This window comes from Pteropus vampyrus, unplaced genomic scaffold, assembly GCF_000151845.1.
Source record: "Pteropus vampyrus isolate Shadow unplaced genomic scaffold, Pvam_2.0 Scaffold2, whole genome shotgun sequence".
Lineage (NCBI taxonomy): Eukaryota > Metazoa > Chordata > Mammalia > Chiroptera > Pteropodidae > Pteropus > Pteropus vampyrus.
The window spans coordinates 31,248,881-31,268,158 of NW_011888783.1; the positions used below are offsets into that span (position 1 = coordinate 31,248,881).

Here is a 19,278-nt window from a genome sequence, read left to right on the forward strand (position 1 = left end):
ACACACACACACATACACGCACGCACACACAGCTTTACCTCACATTAATGGGTCATTTATAAATAATCATCCATAACGTAATGAAATAGTACAGAAAAATCAATCACTCCACTAAAAGAAAACTCTGTGTTGATATATCAAATGAGATTTTCTTCCCTAGCAAGAGTTGCATAATTATTTTCATTGAGTCATAAGTGATTACGGTAACCATATAGTACATTTGCCTACTATTTTCGTCTTTTACCCTTAAAATATTCTGGGTTAAAAATTTTTTCAAAAAAAGTTTTAATTTATAACAAAAAACAGTTCATGCTCCTGCCAGGGAGTCCTTCCGTTAGGGATTTGGTAAGAGTTGTTTTGAACTATAAACTATAATTGCCACCTTGGCACTTAGGCTCCCTGTGTTAAAGGTCTAGCAGATAAGAAGAGGAATTCCCATTATAAGATGAGTTATTGACTTTGATTATTAAAAGAAAGTTGGCTGCTGTTACACAATAGGAGTATGGAGGAATGTGGTTGGCATCTAACTAAGTCACCAGCTTGAGTGCCACACTTTACTCTCTTGGTCAATTTTGATAGTAAACAGACTGAGAAAGCCATGGTGACCAACAGTTGGCCTAGAACTTCAGAGATGAGGGTCAAGATACCATGGAGAAATGGATCTGAGCCACACAAGAAGTGATCTATAAAGGATGCTGGTTATATCATTCAGATCCCCCTTCAGAATTAAAAGTCTTATTACCCCAGCTCCTGGGAATGTTACCAGCAGGCATCCATCATCTATCACTCCTCTTTTGAGATTGCTCTAGCTAATGAGTTCTGCATCATCCAAGGTCATTCTTTCTTTTCAAGGAAAACATACCTTAAGTAACATGGGATAAAGTCCTGACCTTCTTGACCCAACTTGGGACAGCTCCTGAAAGTTTATCCTATCTTGAAACTCCAAGTAAAGTCAGATAACGCTTTCCTTAGGATGGCATCTCTCTCTAATTGAAAATGTTAAATATATATTATCTATCTATCTATCTATCTATCATCTATATTAAAAAGATTGCATCTCCCTCTGCCTAATCTGTTCCCTTTTCTTATCTTCCACAGGTGTTTTACACAAAAGCACTCCATAAGAAATCTACTTGTTAGAAAGCAAACAAACAAAAAGTTAACTATAGAAAATAATAGAGGAAATAGAGTGTATATTTCACCTCTCTATGATTAGAAATACTTTTACATTGTTCTTGTTCTAGACATGTACCATATATGATCATTCAGTATCTTTTTTTCTCATTTTGATTATATTTTGACCTTCAGAGGTCAGAAAGCTAATTATTATTTTGCCAGAATCATTATGGCTAGACTTCTGAATACTGTTAAGGATTTATCAATGGTTGGAAAGCCAAGGAAAAGGCCTTTGTCCTGGTGAGAAGGAGGCCATTTTCCGGAAGCTGTTTCTGCTGTTGAAGAGGGCCAGAGACATTTCAAGCCAGAAGGAAATAAAGAGTTTTATTTGCTCATTTTATTTGCTCATAACTGGAGTAGAGGAAAACTATTATCACATGCCTCTTACTACTTGTGACTCATAATCCAGAATAGCGACCCTGAATGAATTAATGTAGAATTCCCAATTCTGAGATGTTTGGGAGCTGTCTGCTTAGATTTCATATTTCAGTCTTAAGTGTTTTATTTTATAGAGTTACTTGCATGTAAATTTAAAAATTGAGACATAAAATATTAATAGAAGTGTTTATTTTTTAAATTTGCATACAGAAAATAGAAGGCTAATTTTTCTCCTTCATTGCCTGAATAAGCACAGGGAGAACTATAATTGGTTTGGTCCATATGAAGCTATGCAAGACATCTTTAGAATATAAATTCCCAATTCCTGTGCCAAGCTCTCCTCGCCAAATTCTACAAAATTCCTAGCCGACTTGTTACATGAAATTTTAAAAACTAAAAGTAACTCGTTTCTATTTTCTGTATTAGACAATTTATTTAGAGAAACAGCATGTACTATATATACATATATATGTATATATATAGTTTTATATATAGTTATATATATATAAAATTGTATATATATATATATAACTTTATATTTTAAATATATATATTTCTTGAGGGCTCTGTGATATATCTGACCATTTATCTGCCAAGAATTATTTGCTCAGCAGGAAATTTCTAACACTTTAGGTTGAAGTGTATGGTTCTTTGGGTAACATGTATGGTATTTTATTTCTATACTTACAAACACTGTGGATCTGAAATGGATCTGTATATACGAAGTACATATTTTAGAAAAATGATACACAATTCCATATAATAAGTAAGTTTCCATCTGCAAAAATCTATAATTTTATTACCTTTATGGTATCCACTTCATATAATACTCCATGTTGTAATCTCTTTATTTAATTTCTTGTATACAAATCTTTCCCACCTCACTTCTCACACTCAACCTTCTTCTCCAGTAATCATGACATCTTTTGGCTTCTGGTGTAATCTACAAATGGTTAAAACAAAGCTGAAAAAAATTAATTTGGGAAGAAATTGAAACTAGAATTAATAAGCTCCCTGGTAATGAATAAGGTGATATTTGAAGCTTTCCAAGATGTATGTTTTGATACAAGTTGATATCAATTACAAAAACAGCATCTCTGAGATGAATATTTATCCTGAGTCATGTATTTTGGGGGAATAGTTTTCCAAGAACATTTTTCTTTCAAGCGATAATTTTAGGATAGTGTTTTTAAAAACCTAATTTGCAAAAATTTTACATGGCAAAGGCAAACCTAGCTTCCTAATGGAGTCATAAAGGCTATTGACAAGAAATGATAGATTACCAGTGCTGTCCTAAACCAATCAATTAGATAATGAAAGAAATAGAAGTGTCCATATACAGGGAGACATTCCAATGGTCATTCCTCCTAAAACTAATGGACCCCTATAGTTAATACTGGTTAAGAGTAATTCTAATATGTTACTATTGTGCACCAAATAATGACAATAAATAATAGTTACTAGTATTCATTTAGCACTTATATGCCAAAATTCTAACTACAACTCTATAATCCATAATTTATTCAGATTTTATATCTGTCTTCTATAACACTCTTAAGTCTTCAAATTCCTCTGTATCTCATATTTTATCTGTCCAGGCTGAGAAACAGAAACCAGTTCAAGTATTTCAAATGAGAGTAGGTAGTAGAGGAACTGGTTATAAAAGTATAAGAAGGGTCAGGGAGTGAAAAAGAAAGTAATGTTACCCAAAGCCCATCTCCAAGGCTGCTGCTGTGCCAGCAGAGAGTGCTGTGCAAATGTCACCAAATTAGATAAAAGGACAGCTAACAGGCCACACTCTGATATTGCAGAAGCTTGAAGTCCTCTTTGATGAAGCTGCTGGCCTTCCTCCAGTACTGCTAGAGCCAACAGTCATTTCTAGTAGCCTGCCATGCAGAAGACAGAGCAGAAATAATATGGCTTCTTCCTTCTTATATTTCTATATTTGATTATAGTACAGTTGCTTCACTTTGGCAGAACTTAACTAGCAAACAGCTGACAAAAGAATCTAAGAAATATAATTTTAAGTTTCCAGCCCAAAACACAGGACAGAATGAGTGTGAAATTAAACTCAGATAAACTCAGATAAATATGTGTGACATTTATTTATGCAATATTTCTAGAGAGATATTGAGCAGTTATATTTTAGGTTCATTTTTAAGAGACTATATTAATGTATGTATATACATATGTATGTATGTATGTATGTATGTATGTATGTATGTATGTATGTATGTGTATACATACACATGGAGGAAATGTATGCTGTGCTGGTGTGGTTGTCAGAAGCAGGGTTCTGATAAGAGTGGCTGTAGTGTTGGGTTATTATTAATGGACCCCAGTCCTTTCATCAAAATTTGTTTTACACTGAAATAATTGTTACTTACTAAAAACAGTAAGTGCCACAAGTAAAAATGTGTCCAAAGTAAGCGTTGAACTGATCCTTTAATATCTTACCACTATTCGCTCTGAAGCTGGTACAGGCACAAATAGAACCTGTAATCAAATTAACAATGGTCAGTTCCATTAAGATTTTCTGTTAGAATATGGTCTTAATTGGAATAGCTGTTTTGATCATAGCTCATACTTTATTCAGTAATAGATAGTTTTTAAAACACATAAAGATTTGCTTATGGTGCACTATACTCCAGATTCATGGATTTCCAGATAAATTACTTTAATATGTAAATTGGATAGACAATGTGAGTGTCTGGGTGTGTGTGTGTGTGTGTGTGTGTGTGTGCGTTGGAAGACATACATATACACACACAGATATCTGAATACCTAGGAATATTAAAGTCAAGTCTACAACATAATAACAATACCTCGTAATGTTGGCCAGAAAAAAATTATGTGTATTTTTCCTTGTCATACTGAAATATATGGCTTTACTGATACACTTGTATATTTTCAAAATTGTTGATCAACTTCAGAGGAAACACTTCTAATGTTGCAAATCTAAACATAATATTTCTTGTATATTTCCGGTCTGTCAAGTTTGAACATGTTCTTCTTTATTTTGCTGACTGTTTTTAAGTGAGAAATAATAAATTTCATCCAATACATTTTTATCTTTTGTCAGTTCTTTTTTGTATTTTAATGTATGAAAATAGATAAGTTCATATATTGTCCAATGCTAAATCATTCTTGCATTTCTAGGATAACTACATGCATATGTTGCTATCATATATTTACTTAGAAATAAAGTAGCAAATATGTTCTTTTAAAGCAATGCAATACTCTAGAAATTAGTCACAAAAAGACAGCAAGAAACCAAACAAAATCCATCTCTAACTAAATCCCTTATAAGTAACATTTGAGGTAAAAGAAAAATTGTGACTGAAATTACAGACTTTAGAAATGGATGGAAAGCAAGGACTTAAATAGATAAACTGATGAAATAAGCCTTCAGTATATATTTCTTAAAATATGAAAGTTTGGAAAAAATAGGAAGAAGTTGAAATAAGTTATATTTTAGAATATAGTAAACCTAATAAAAACAAAACAGAAATAAGAGCTAAAATAGATTAAAACTATAGATTTTATCAATAAAACTAAAAGTTAGTCCTAGGAACAGAAACAATGAAATAACAAACCTTTGGTAAGTCTGATCACTACAAGATGTATTAGTTTGCTTGAGCTGCCATAACAGATGAAACTACAGAAATTTATTTTCCCATAGTTTCAGAGGCTGGAAGTCCAAGATCAAGTTAGTTTTGGTTTTTCCTCAGGTCTTTCTCTTTGCATTGCAGGAGGCTGCCTCCTCTCTGTTCCCACATCTGTGTCTCTCTCTGTTACATTCTATTCTTCCCTTAAGGACTCCAGTCAGATTGGATTAGGGTTCAGCCTAAAGGACTTTATTTTAACTTAATTACCTCTTCAAAGGCTCTATCTCCAGATACAGCCACTTTCTAAGTTACTGGGGTTAGAGATTTAACATATAATTTTGGGGAGGAAGTATGCAAGGTAACGCATATTTAAAAAAACTGTATTAACCATGAAGGAAGGGTTAAACCATGTATGTGGAAAATATTTAAACATTTTCATAAAAGTTTCATTCAAACAGTGCCTTTTGATGAGAAGCATATGGTTTTAATTGAAGTATTTAAATACAGTGATATATTCTGATCAAAATATAAAAGATTTCTATTAACCTAGAAAGTTTCCTCATGCCTAATGTCCACTTCCCAGTCAAGCTAATATTCTTTTCAACAGAAGTAACCACTAATCTGATTCCTAACATCATAAATTAGTTTTGCATAGTGAAGAATTTCATATGAGTAGATTGTGTATTTTCTTTTGGTTAGTATACTTCCAAAATTCACCTATATTTTTGAATATATCAGGATTTCATTCCTTTTTTATTGTACATATCATTCATTTATTATATTGTGGAATAGCATTTCACTATATGATTGTACTCTTTCATTTATCCATTGATAGAAATCTTTTTTTCTAGTATTTTATTATATTGCTGTGATAATAATACTACTACGAACATTTTAATACAAAGTTTTCTTCAAATACAAAACTATATGATAAATATCTAGGAGTGGAACTGCTATGTCATCAGGTAGCTAAATTATGGAATGATCACCTTGAAATATGGAAACAATTAATACTTGTCTGTCTCAATTTTGCTCTTAGTCCAAGGCAGATCCCTTAGTTCTGTGACATAGTGTTTACTATTAAGTTGCGATGTTTTTGAAGTTTGTATTGAAAACCTAAAGTGTTTACATATAATCTAACTTGGTTCAAGTGATATTCCAAACTTTCATCATGCAGAAAGTGAGATAAATACTGAGCTCATTCTTTTTTAGGCTACTGCTTTCTGTTGAGCTCTTTGGAGCCTTGCCTACACATGTGTATTTAGAGGGTCAGGTAAAGAGTGATGTTTTTTTGAACTCTTACTTCTGAGTCTCCCTTTTTGCAGACTGGAGACTACCATGATGAAAAGTCATATAAATGTAGTGCTCACTAATTGCTTTACCCATCTTTCAAGGATTAATATTGCTTAGTTTCTATAAGATTTTTGGTGTTCCTCAGTGTCTTCAAAAGTTATTTTAAATACTCATTCAGAGTTTACACTTTTTATACGTGGGAGGGTTAATCCAATACAAGCTCTTTCCATTACTAGAACAAGAATTGTATAAATAACATTTTTCAATGTAATCAACTTCTCTTGAGAAGGGCACATATAATCTAATACTTAACAACAAACAAGTGCTTCTAAGTATTTTTAACAAAATAATAATAATAATTTGCTTAGCTTGATGAAATGTCATCTAGAAACTCATAGTAGCACCTGTTTAAATGGTAAAATATTAGAAATATTTCCATTAGAATGTATTTTGTAAAGTACAAATACAGCCTACATGGTGACTTAGTAAGTTATTTAAAGACCAACAAACAAAAATTTTAAATTTGCTACAAACATATATTGCAACTTAGGAAATATCATTTTCAAGGCTATCCCTGCCAAAGTAGCTCCACAATCTACACATACTGAAAAATTAATGTAACCTGAAATGTGTTAGATTTACTTAAGACGATATATCTTATTATATTATGAATGAGGATATGAATCAAGTTCTGGAAAACTAGAGAAAATAATATATTTCTGCATGATAAGACACTATTTTAAAGATATTCCAAATTAATCAATAAATTGTATGTAATGCTGTTGTTACAGATATTGAATCAGTCAATGTAAAAAAAATAAAGTCTAAAAATAGATTAGCAAATCTAAAGTGTTTTTCTAGCCATTTGAAAAAGACGAATTATTCAGTGGGTATAAGTGGGAAAGGTAGCTTTCTATCTAGGAAGAAAGAATTAAATGCATATGTCATAACATACATGAAAAATTTTCAAGTTGTATTAAATATATAAAGTTTAAAATGATACAATAAAACACTAGGAATAAAACATGAAAAACAGAGAAGCTCCCAAATAAAGATCAGACAGATTTGACAGCACAAAAATGTAAAACCTACATGTAATGAAAGATACTCTTTAAAAGTTATAAGAAAAGTGGCAAATCAGAAGAAAAAAAACCTGATTCCATATATTTATGGAATTGTATATAATAAAATATATGGAATATACTTATATTCTATATTAACAAAATATACAGATATATACTGAATTTTATACAGTAAAATAGTAAATTAATATATACATGATAAATCTTTTCAAGGGTTAGCATACATACTTATAATTATAAAGAAGTCTTTAATTCTCCCAATTTCTCCCAAAATAAAGACATCCATGTAACACCATTTTTTGTCTATTACACTGGCAACATATTTTTGAAAAAGAAATATCTATCATTGATGAAGATGTAAAGAAATTGATGTATTTATATATCATTAATAGAACTATAAATTGTGACATCCTTTTGGATGACAGTTTAGCAATGTTTATAAAACATCAGATGTTCCTACCCCATAAAATATGGCAATTCCTCTTCTATCAATACTTGCTGTGTGGATGAGAGCACTCATTACAACACCACTCAATCCAGGGAGTGAATTGGAAAGCACCTAACTGTTCCATAGTAGGGTCTTCTTATGTAAATTATGGCAAAACAGACTATGCACTCTTTTACTTTAATAAGGTGTATCTTCATGTATTATCATAAAGTATTCCATAGTATATTAAATGAAAAAAAGTAACTTTTATATCCTATGATAAAATTTAAGTATTTTTAAATTCCACATATGTATATGGGCATTGATTTTGTCAAGACATTAGCATGTATATTTATATTTTTGTAATTGCACAAAAATTGATCTATTAATGGCACTACTTCTGGGAAACAATTAAAAATAGAAAGAGAGTAAAGAAGTATGTTTCAAGGCAATAGATGATACTTTTTCAGTAAAGAATAAATAAAACAAAGAAACACAAGAGAAAAGTGCTCACTGAGAATCTGGTGGTTCTTTGCAAACTGCCTGCTGTACAGGGCCTTGTCGCACAAAACTGACTTTGTAGCTTCAAGTAATTTGCTCAGGGTAACTCAGGCACTTTCATCTGACATATCTGGATATGCATTAGATGAATAACTACATAAACGAATTAAAGCGCCAGATGGAGACAATCTATCCAAGATAATTCAGGGAAACAGGTAGATAACACCAGCATCTATTTTATCCTTTACTTAAAAATAGAGACTAACAAATAACAGTAGACCTGGAGTCATCTCCTAATGAAATATGAAATCTAGGAACTTTATCTTCAATTAAATCTTAAGCATTGTCAAGTGCCCAGACTCCTTCCTCTGCTAAAGAGAACTGGTTACTATAACAACCACTGCGGCAGTGTTACTAACCACATACAAAAAAAACAAAACCCACAACCTCAAAATGACGAACATTTCTGTATTCACAGTATTATCGGGTAATTTAGAAACAGGCAGAAATGTGATAAGGAAGGGGAAAATTTAAAAGATATTTGAAATTAGATATTTATTCAGAAAGCAAGTTTAAACAAAATAGAGGACAGAAGAAACTGACTAAACAGCTAGGGTAGCTCCCACTTCAGGCTTTAAGATGACAGTGCTACAATTGCTCAGAGAAACAAGATCACAACCTCATTCTCCAACTAATTTTTAGTCTGTGGGTGAAATAGGGAAAGCTAACTGTTAATTCCAGACAAAGCAATGATTTATATTTCCTAAAATGAATCCTGATTTCACAATAAAGACTACTGGGCAAGATGAGAATGATTGAATCAAAAGAAGTACAAATTTTTAAGCTTTTATTTTTACTTGCTGTAAAATGGTGATATTTCTTTTCCTTATCACTGTGAGTATAAATTTCCACAATCTTTCAAAATGATTTAAAAGCTATTAAGCTATTAAGTAATATTTCTTTTTAAAATTAATTAATTTATTTTTTATGGTGACATTGGTTAACGAAATCTGGTAATTATCAACTGTACAATTAAGTAATATTTCTTATTAATAAAATTAAAATGACCAAGTATCAGCAATTTATTGATAAGCTTTTTGTCTTGGTTTTAATGTTATAATTTCTTCTTTAAGAACAAAAAGTTTACTCTATATTTGAGACTCAAACAATATTCTTCTAAAGCTTTAATAAATTTGAAACTCTATGAATAAAAAAATGAAAATGCATTAAAAGGTGTATCTAAGTATGGGTGGCTATAGTGAATTTTGAAAAAGAGTCTGAATCTGAGATTGTCCAAGAAATATTCTCTAAATCTCAAGAGAAAGAACCTTTGTTTAAACTCTCCCTATTACATATATATTTGATAGTCAGTTAACAAACTATTACCTCCCAAAAGAATAATGAGCCCAAATAAATCAACCTAAGGCTTCATCTTAAAAAAGTAGAAAAGGAAGAACAAATGAGGTCTAAAGTCAGCAGAAAGAAAGAAATAATCAAAATTAGAGTAGAAATAAATTAAATAGAAAACAAGAAAACAATAGAAAAAATAATTGCAACAAAGAGCCGGTTCTTTGAAAAGGTTAATAAAATTGACAAAACCCTGGCTAGACTCACTAAAGAAAAAAGAGAAAGGACACAAATAAACAAAATCAGGAATGAAAGAGAGTAATTATGACAGACACTGCAGAAATACAAAGGATCATACAAGAATACTATGAAAAAGTATATAACACCAAATTTCATAACCTAGAAGAAATGGACCAGTATTTAGAAAAATACAACCTTCCTAAACTGAATAAAGAAGAACTGAAAAATCTAAATAGACCGATCAGCAATATGGGAATTGAAACAATCATCAAAAACCTACCAGAAAGTAAAAGTCAAGGACCAGACGGCTTTACCAATGAATTCTACCAAACATTCAAAGATTTAATGCCTATTCTCCTCAAACTCTTCCAAAAAATTGAAGAGGAGGCAATACTTCCCAACTCATTTTATGAGGCTAATATCACCTTGATACCAAAACCTGATAAAGATAACACAAAAAAAGAAAACTACAGACCAATATCTCTCATGAACATGGATGCAAAAATCTTAAATAAGATACTAGCGAACTGAATACAGCAATATATTAAAAGATTATACACCACGATCCAAATGAGCTTAATCCCAAGGGCACAGGGATAGGTCAACATATGCAAATCGATTAATGTGATACACCACATAAACAAATTAAAAAATAAGAATCATATGATCCTATCGATAGATGCAGAAAAAGCCTTCGACAAGAAACAGCACCCATTCATGATCGAACACTTAACAAAATCAGTATAGAAGGAAAATACTTTAATATAATAAAGGCCATATATAACAAATCCTCAGCCAACATTATACTTAATGGTGAAAAACTAAAAACCTTCCCTCTAAGATCAGGAACAAGGCAAGGCTGTCCACTATCACCACTATTATTCATATAACATTGGAGGTCCTAGCGAGTGCAATCAGACAAGAGAAAGATGTAAAAGGCATCCAAATAGGAAACAAAGAAGTTCAACTTTCACTATTTGTGGATGACATGATTCTCTATATAGAAAACCCTAAAGACTCCACAAGAGCACTACTAGAGACAATAAGCAAATACAGTAAAATTTCTGGATACGAAATCAATGTTCAAAAATCCATACTGTTCCTATACTCTATTAATGAAGTGTCAGAAAAAGAAGTGTAGAAAATAATTCCTTTTGCAATTGCAACAAAAAGGAATAAAATACCTAGGAATAAATCTAATGAAACATGTAAAGGACCTATATAATGAAAACTATAAGACCCTATCAAAAGAAATCGAAAAAGATACAAAGAAATGAAAAATATTCTGTGTTCTTGAATTGGAAAAATCAACATAGTTAAAATGACCTTATTGTCTAAAGCATTATACAGATTTAATGCAATCCCCATCAAAATTCCATCTGCATTTTTTTAAAAAATGGAACAAAAAATCATCAGATTTGTGTGGAAGCATGAAAGACCATGAATTGCCAAAGCCATCCTGAGAAAAAAGAATGAGTCTGGAGGCATCATTCTGCTTGATCTCAAATTATACTACCAAGCGACAGTAATCAAAACGGCATGGTACTGTCAGCAAAACACATATCAGTGGAATAGAATCGAGAGTCCAGAAGTAAATCCATATTTATATGGGCAAATAATTTTCAACAAAAAAAGTAAAAAACATACAGTGGAGAAAAGAAAGCCTCTTTTCTTTTCTGGGAAAACTGGAAAGCCACCTGCAAAAGAATGGTGCTGGGAAAACTGGAAAGCCACCTGCAAAAGAATGAAACTAGACTGTTTATCATCACACACCAAAAGTAACTCAAAATGGATTAAGAACTTGAATATAAGAACTGAAACAATAAAATGCATAGAAGAAAAAATAGGACCTAAGTCAAGGACCTTGGACTTAAAGAAGATTTTATGAATTTGATCTCAAAGGCAAGGGAAGTAAAAGCAAAAATAAATTAATGGGACTACATCAAATTAAAAAGCTTCTGCTCAGCAAAAGAAACCATTAACAAGGTAAAGAGACAACCATCCGAATGGGAAAATATATTTGCAAGCAATGCCTCTGATAAGGGACTAATATCCAAAATATACAAAGAACTCGTACCACTCAATAATAACAAAAACACAAATGATCCAATCAAAAAAATGGGCAGAGGACCTGAACAGACACTTCTCCCTAGAAGACATATAAATGGCCAAGAAATATATTTTAAAAATGCCCAATATCTCTAGCTATTAGGGAAATGCAAATCAAAACCACAATGAGATACCATCTCACACCTGTTAGAATGGTTGTATTCAACAGAACAAATAATAAGAAATGTTGGAGAGGATGTGGAGAAACAGGAGCTCTCATAAACTGCTGGTGAGACTGCAAATTGGTATAGCCACTATGGAAAACAGCATGGAGGTTCCTCAAAAAACTAAGAATTGATCTACCATATGATCCAGCAATCCCTCTACTGGGTATTTACCCCAAAGGCTTGAAAATCCACATCTGAAAAGATATTTGCACACTGATGTTCATAGCAGCATTATTCACAGTGGCCAGGATGTGGAAGCAACCAAAGTGTCCTATGATAGATGATTGGCTAAAGAAGCTGTAGTACATATATACAATGGAATATTACTCAGCCATAAGAAGAGATGAAATACTGCCATTAGCAACAACATGGATGGACCTTGAAATACTCATACTAAGTGAAATAAGCCAGACAGAAAAGGTTGAAAATCACATGATATCTCTTATATGTGGGATATAAACTTAAAAGCAACAAATGAACAAGACAAACAAACAGAGACTCATGGATATGCACAATGGACTAGTGGTTACCAAAGGGGAGAGGAAAAATGTCAAATTAATTAATTAATTAATTAAATGTTAAAATGTTAAAAGAAAGGATTTGTTTTTATACTAAAAATTTTTCTGTCAGGAATTTTTTTCTTCAGAAGTCTTGTTTGTTTTAATGTTTTAAAGTACTTCAAGTCTGCATTTTGATCTCTGCTTCATTGTAAAAATGATGAAGAGATAGATTCTTCTAAACAGAAAAATTTGGGACGATGTTTCCTGAAAACATGGTACAATTTCAGATGATATTTTTAAGCAAGTTTGATTAGGAGATAAAATATTTAAGCAAAGGTTTCTAACTCTTTAACACTTTGCCATTGTCCATGGAAAGTACAACCTCTAGCTTTGCATTCAAAGTGTTCTACTGTTCATCTTTCTTTCTCTCTCCCAATGTATTTCTTGTTATTTCTCTACACAAATCACTCCAGTAGCCAAACCTGCTAATTATTCCCCATCCATCCCAGCTTCTATATCTTTGTTCATTCAATTTCTGCTTGGAATACTCTTGCTTTTTTATTCTTTCATCTGCACTTGACTATCCCTCAAAGTCTAGTTCAGGTCCCTTCTTCATGAAGTTTGCCTGTTCATATCAGCCTTAATTAATATCTCCCTCAATTCTAATCTTAAATATACCTAATGCTTACTGCTCATTTGGCACATACTATGGACTACTGAATAGTATCTGTCATTTATGAGCACCCTCCCTTTAACCATATTGCAGTAAAATGGTAGAGAGAGTTTAAAGTTTGAAAAACTTTTGTAATCTCATAGGAACTAGAGATTTCTTTGAAAATAATAATAGTAGTGATGATAACCAGATACATTTATAGACCTGATATTATGTTTACTATGGAGGAAAGATATAGAACCAAGTTTAAGTCCAAACTATTTATTAACTTGGAAGCTTTGATTCTGTTAATATTCCTAAAATAGTATATGAAAGATTTCACAAGAATTATCTCATGTAATGTTTAACATAAATTTGCAAGATGACTTCTGTTATTAGCTTAATTTTAAAATTGAACAAAGCGAAGCCTAGAAAGTTTACTTAAAAACAGAAATTAATAGAGAGACCAAGGTTCTCCTGTTTGAGAACCAGATCTATGGTCTTACCCAGGTATACACTTGTTGGGTGTATACCTACCTGTTGGCTGTGTACCCATCTAGCCCTTTACCTGCTAGCAAAATAGATCTCAAAGTTATTTGGAAGCTGGAAAGAGAAGGTGTGCCTTCTTAACTACAATAAGAAGCAGGTTCATGAGCTCAAAGAGATTTCTAACAGTAACAGAGGAAACTGTTAAAGAATTACTTCCTCCCTCCTCTACTGACAACAAAGCTAAAAGTCCTGCTGTTCTCCCTTACACTGGTAGGCTGGGTACTACTGGTTAAATCAGTGCTGAAGTTTCCCCAAATGAATAAGGACAGGACCTAACAGAGCTGGTCTGACAGCTAGCCACAGTTACAAGAATAGTTGTCTTCAACTACAACTGGGCATTTGAAGTTGAAACTGGTTTCCAATTAACCATCGAAATTAAGGCAGAATGTATAAAGGAAGAACAGGGAAATGTCTCAAGCACTTTTGCTTTTTAATGGGTTTGACCTTTTTAAAGTTGAATTTTGTGACAGGCAATGCTGAAAGGAAAACTGGAAGAAACAAAATGGCAAAGTTCTAAAAATATGAAGTACAAATTGTAATTAAAAAAATAAAAAGAGCTTAAGCTTCAGCTCAAATGTCCTAAGTACAAATATCTCTTAATTACCATCCCAACACTCTCTAAGCCATGCAACTATATAGTCTTTATCTGCTGCCTCTCTGCTCTCCTCAGCATTTCCACTCTTCATGGCTGCACCATCAAACCTATTTTGTCATAACTTCATTCCAAGTGTTAGGTTGATAGTTATTGGTTACTTTCCTCCAGGGCTAAGCTGTCACTCTTCTTCTAAATGCATGTTGATGTCTTATTTGCATAAAAGGCCAATGGTCACTCAGCATGTTATAGTGGCCAGCCAGGAATTAGGAAGACCTGTTTTAAATCCTATAGGTCTGCAGGAAACTAGTTGTAAGATGTTAATTATTCTTGATTAAGTCACAATCATTCTTGATCTCAGTTTTTGCATCTTTGAAATAAAACTCTTGTTCTAGATTATGGCCAAGCTTTAAGCTTGAATTTTATGTCTGTAAATCTACCTATCATTCATAGCTTCCATAATAGTAATATCTTTCTTTTCTTTTTCTTTCTGGCTTTAGTCTGTATTTCTTTATTGGTTATTAGCTACTGTCATCCCTTGAGTTTATTTTCAAACCTACTCTACTCTTTTACTATTTTCATTCTTATTCATTTTCCTTTTATATTCACTCAGTAATGAGATTTCAACTGTCAATTACTTGACACTGAATACTAAATTTCAATTTTCTATTCTATAGCCATCATGCTATATCATTTTGCCAGGTCATTTTTATTAGCAGTAGAGATCATAGATTCTCACAGTAAGGCATTTCTTATCTCCCAAGTTCTAAAGTTTGTCAGTCTTGAAGTCAATTTAGACTCCTCCAAAACCTCTGCAGTTAATTCATAGCTAAATCTTATATTTCTCTCTATAAACTTTCCTTGCAAGATTTGAAACCACCTGCATCAATAGCTCAACTATTGGGACTGAGAACTGAGACCACTCACATTAACATGTCTTAGCTGTTTGTTTAAGGAAGTATTTGCCCAGGAACATGAAGCTATAAACCAATAGACAACTTCATGATTTGTTTCAGGAAGAAAAAAACTGTTTTGTACGAGTTATGAAATTTTAATATCCAGTAAGGACATACCAACATGTATGGTTTCAGCCTTTTAATCTACTCTTCACATGGCTTTGAGATTTATAAATGTTTTTATAAAATCAATTAATTAATTAATTAAAAAATAAAAATGAAAACAAAAGAGAGGGAAAAATATTTTTAGAAAGGACACACACTCTAGAATCCACAGGGAAACTTTAAACTTGCAGGGCCAACTTCCTAATATATACTTTCGATCCTCTTCTCATCACCCATTTTAACTCTATTTAATTGATTTTAAAGCCCTTTTCTCATTGTTCTTTTATTGTTTTGTTTCATTTTGTTTTACCTGTATGAGAATCTTTCCCCGTGGGCACTTAATTTACACTTAATTGTCCGCACTTAATCCTCAATATCTAACTTTCTTCTTTTACCAGGAAGTCTGACCTGTCTATGACTACTCATTCATGCTCAACATATCTTTTGCAACTTGTCGCAATATTTCTTATTTTTCAAAAAGGCTTCTAGCCATAATAATTGATCACCTAATTCAAGTCACTCCTTTAATCTAAATATTCCCAGAATTTACTTTATTTTTTATTTATGGCACTCACTTTAGCATGTTTTGTTAGAGTATCTTCCAGAGTTTAAGTTTGTTCCTTCTCTATGGCAAAGTGAATGGTCCTCATTAAACATTCCATCTTTTCCCTCACATTTCCCAGCCTCTTTGCAGTTAGATAGGGCCACGTGATTAGTTCTGGCTAACAAGCTGGGGAATAAGTGATATATGTCACTTATGAAAAAAAAGCACAGAAGAGTTGAAGCTCAACCTCCCAGCTGTCTCTTTCTCTAGAAGGCTGTATGGGCCAGATAGCTCAGCTACAAGACTGAGTCTCTATGGGCCTGGCTTCTGAGTGAAGCTATAGGGCAGATCTCCCAAATGCCCTAAGCTGGACATGTAATGAGAACAAAAACAAACCTTTGTGTATAAAGCCAGTGAGATTCTGTTGTTTGTACCTAAATAATATAGCCTTCAAAGAAAGTCAAATGATTTTAGATAAAAGATCATTCCTTCAATTGATTTTATGTTTCTCTCCACAGTATACTGTATAGATTTCTACACAGATATTGTAATAAATACTTTTGACTATATGTTTTTTTACTGTTTTAGAGTACTTTGCCCTAAATATAATTTGTCCCAGAAGTTGTAATGCACTAGAAGTGGATTCCAGAGTAATGATCTAGAACTCTCCTCATACTATGTTGTGTTGCATATCAGATTTGAAAAATCAATGTAAAAGTTTTATAAGGAAAAAAATTATCTAGGTATATCTGTCAGGGATTGATCAGGAAAGCAGAACTCCCATGAGTTATGTGATAAGGAATTTGTTATATAAATCAGACCTTACATAATTGGAAGAGGCACTGTGTAAGCAGAAGTCTAAAAGGAAGAGTGAGTGAATCAGAGGAGATGCTTACCATTCAATCTGAGAGCTCAGCATGTACAGTCACTGAAGTGGAACTGTAAAGGCTGAGCTGGTGAAAAAGTCTATGGGTAACTATTGCCTCTATGGGTCTTCAGCCAGTGTCTGGTGATGGGCTTGGAATGTTGGTCTACAAGATCAGTAGTTCCATGGAAGATAAACATGGAGTGGAGTAGAGTGAGGAGAAGCTGGAATCTCTTACCACCTGTGTGTCTGTCTTGTCATTGCACCTAATAATAGAGACCTTCGGAGAGTAAAGTTGCTACTTCACTTCCACTTTCCAAATTCCATGTAAATCTCACTTTCTGCCAACATAATACAGAACCATAAAAAGAGGAGAATTTAAGGAGCAAAAGAATGGTTTGCTTGTCAAATAAAATGAAGTTTAAATGTGAGTAGTCAGCTTCAAGGCAAAGAGTAGTGGATTAAAGATGGCCGCAAGTTCTGTATTTCTTCTCCATCTATGCCTGGAAGCTATTTCCCTTCCCCTTGAATCTGGATTGGGGCTTTGAGATGCTTTTTGGTTTGCAGCTGAAGTGAAGCTATGTCTGTCCCAGGCCTAGCCCTTAAGAGACCTTGCAGGAAACCTAATTACTGGAGCTTTGGCTGTTTTCCTTCTGGATCCACCCGTGGGTGAGTGCTGATGACACAATTTTCTCCATTTGTTACTAGCTAATGACTGAGATTGAAGGTGTACAAATCCAGATCAATTCTTGTGAGGCATGGGAATGCTTTAATTTTGACTTTGCTTTGAAGATTCATTACTGGCCTGGCAGAAATGTTTTGAGAACTGTTACAATCTGAAATTCCTTTTACCCAATCCTCCTTCTTCCCTCTTCTTTACAGGTGGTAGATCTTCCATGGCTTCCTTCCTATTTAACTTTCATAGGTGTATCTCCCCCAAAATGTCTTACATATCTAATCCCATCTTGGTATATGCTTCTTGGAATATTTGAATTCACACAGGCAGTTTGTTATACAGCAACAAATAACTGAAAGAAAGTTAACCATTCTTCTACATTTGTCTAAGACAGATCTTATGTCATATAATTACATTTTACTGAATAAAGATATTCTTATGAACTGTTCAAAGGTTATTCCTTTATAAACTTTTTATATAAATCATAAATTAGGGGGAAAATGACCTTTGTTTAAGGCAGACTTTTTTTTTTGAAATAGTATTATGTATATTTTGAAAAGAAATACTGTATTCTCATAAAAATGTAGTCTTTAGATTCACCTCCTTATAATGAGCAATCAACAAAATCTTTTTGAATGCCTGCTGTCTGAGAGGTAAAATGCTCAGCCCTGAAAAAAACAAATTGATAAGACAATGATTGTGTCTTCAAGAAGCATTGATTGTACTATAGAGAAAACGAATGTACAGATATAATCAACAGTATCCTGAGGTTACCTCCTGGTTGGTCCACTCTCTTCATCTGTTCATTATTGGAATAGACCATCCAGGAGTTAACCCTGGGAATGTCTGCATATGGCTAAGGTTTCTAGAAAGACTGGCATGTAACGAATGATAAAGAATCAGCAAAGAAGATAAAATTGAAAACAAAAACAAAAAGCTAATTATAAATTCAGAGAGAATTAGAATGGTTCATAGAAAGAAACCTTCAAGACTGCAAATTTATAGAGTGAGAAATACTATTTCAGGGAGTATGTAACTGAGAAAAAACAATAAAACTCTAAAATAAATAGACTTTAAAATTTAACAGTAGGCTACGGCCATGCCACCCTGAACAAGCCCAATCCCGTCTGATCTCGGAAGCTAAGCAGGGTCAGGCCTGGTTAGTACTTGGATGGGAGACCACCTAGAAAGACCAGGTGCTGTAGGCGTAAAAAATAAAAAATAAAGGATTGTAAACTGACAAGGTCCTTGCAATCTGTGAGGTCAACCAAGGGTTGCCTCACCAAAAAATAAATAAATAAATAATAAATAAATAAATAAATAAATAAGTAAATAAATAAATAAAAATAAAAATAAAATTCAACAGTAGTTATTTCTTTGGTTTTCATTTTTCTTCTAATTCTTGGATGGTGGGAAGTGAAAAATTCTTTAAATTCCCCAGTTAAGACTCTAGACCACTTTTGAGGGGGAAATGATTATTTAAACTGGACAAATGAGCCTGATGAAGTGTT

The 19,278-nt window shown here is 32.8% G+C and overlaps 1 pseudogene; it reads left to right on the forward strand.

The window, feature by feature from the left end:
- The first annotated feature begins 18,856 nt into the window (after positions 1-18,856).
- Positions 18,857-18,975, forward strand: LOC111739965 (annotated as a pseudogene).
- The last annotated feature ends 303 nt before the right edge of the window (positions 18,976-19,278 follow it).